This window comes from Dioscorea cayenensis, chromosome 8, assembly GCF_009730915.1.
Source record: "Dioscorea cayenensis subsp. rotundata cultivar TDr96_F1 chromosome 8, TDr96_F1_v2_PseudoChromosome.rev07_lg8_w22 25.fasta, whole genome shotgun sequence".
NCBI lineage: Eukaryota > Viridiplantae > Streptophyta > Magnoliopsida > Dioscoreales > Dioscoreaceae > Dioscorea > Dioscorea cayenensis.
In genome coordinates, this window is record NC_052478.1 from 10316867 (window position 1) to 10318705 (window position 1839).

Here is a 1839-nt window from a genome sequence, read left to right on the forward strand (position 1 = left end):
CCCCAACTCGTAAAGTCAACTCCCCACCATCCATGTCGATAAGAGCCTTCGAAGTGAGCAATAACGGCCTCCCAAGTATCAGCAGAACGTCGACATCCTCATCAACATCCAACACTATGATGTCTACAGGAAATATGTACTTGTCAACCTTCACAAGTACATTTTTGATGATGCCCCTCAGATGTCACACCATTCGGTCCGCCAATTGAAATGCCATCTGAGTGGGCATAGGCTCTCCCAAGCCTAGCTTCTGAAAAAAGGTGTAAGGCATGACGTTGATGCTAGCCCTTGGGTCCGCCAATGCCTTTTTTTCACCCATGTTTATAATGTTGCACGGAATGATGAAGCTTCCAGGGTCCTTCTTCTTCTTCAGCATATTCTTTTACAACACTACCGAACATGAAGAACCTAGAATCATAGATACACTCTCCTCTAACTTTATCTTATTAGTTAAAAGGTCCTTTAGAAACTTTGTATAGCGAGGCATTTGAGACAACACCTCCACAAATGGAATGTTGATGTGCAACTGCTTGAATAACCCCTAGAACTTCTTCTATTGCTCATCATTTTGGTCATTCTTCAACCTTGAAGTAGAAGGGATTCTTGGCTTGTATGGTGGCACTTTTTCTTTTGTTCTCTCCTTAACCTCCACGACCTCGGGTGCTTCAACATTGGTCTTCTCACTCGGAAGTCTACCCTCAACCTCACAACCACTTCTCAAAGTAATCGCCTTCACATGTTCCCTCACATTGGTTTCTGTGTTACTAGGCAAGCTTCCTTGAGGTCTCTCAGATAACGACTTCGCAATTTGCCCCACTTGATTCTCTAAATTATGCAATGATGCGGTGTGGTTGCGAAGTGTGGCTTCAACTGATTGAAATCTTGTATCCGACGATTGAATGAACTTGGTTAAAGCCTTCTCTAAATCAGTCATCCAGTTTCCCAATAGTGAAACTCAGTTCTCCATATTCAGGGCTTGTTGTTGTTGTTGGAAACCTGGTGGTGCCATTGTCTTTTGTTGCCCTTGATTACTCCATGAACGATTTGGATGGCTCCTCCAACCCGGATTGTAGGTGTTGCTATATGGATTGCCTTGTTTTCTCATTGCATTACTTACAAAGTCCACTTGTTCTACGGAGGATTTACCACTAATAGAAATTGGGAAATTAGATGGAGCATGTCCTCCCACACACCCTATGCAACTAGTCATGGCCATCACTCTATTAGAAGTTAGAGTGTCTAACTTCTTCCTCAATGACTCCACTTGGGCCGCCAATGAAGTAACTGTGTCAATCTTATGAAGTCTTGCTATCTTCTTTGTCCCTTCTGTTCCACTGATAGCTATTCATAGCCATTTCATCAATGAGATACCAGGCTTCTTTCGGGGTCTTGCTCCTTAAGGTACCTCCTACTGCAGCATCAAGTAACTACTTCGTGCTTGGGTTCAAACCATTATAAAAAGTCTGAATGATTATCCACTCGGGGAACCCAAATTGAGGACATTTCCGTATGAGCTCCTTGAACCTATCCCGTGTCTCAAATAGAGACTCCAATTCCATTTGCACAAAAGAGGATATTTCATTCCTAAGCTTCACAGATTTTCTTGGAGGGAAATATCGAGTAAGGAAAGCTTCTACCATGTCCTCCCATATAGTGATCAATGCTCTAGGTAATGAATGTAGCCATTTCTTCACTCTCCCTTTCAAAGAAAATGGAAAGGCCCTCAACTTGATAGCATCATTCGTAACACCATTGATCTTGAGCATGTCGCACACTTCTAAGAAGTTCTCTATATGATTGTTTGATCCTCATCGGCTAAACCATTAAACTGTACAGACT

The 1839-nt window shown here is 42.6% G+C and overlaps 1 non-coding gene across 1 annotated transcript; it reads left to right on the forward strand.

Moving 5' to 3' along the window:
- Nucleotides 1–1485: 1485 nt before the first annotated feature.
- LOC120268093 lies at nucleotides 1486–1592 on the forward strand. The gene has a single exon (XR_005538763.1). It is a non-coding gene; the product is annotated as a small nucleolar RNA R71 (small nucleolar RNA).
- The last annotated feature ends 247 nt before the right edge of the window (nucleotides 1593–1839 follow it).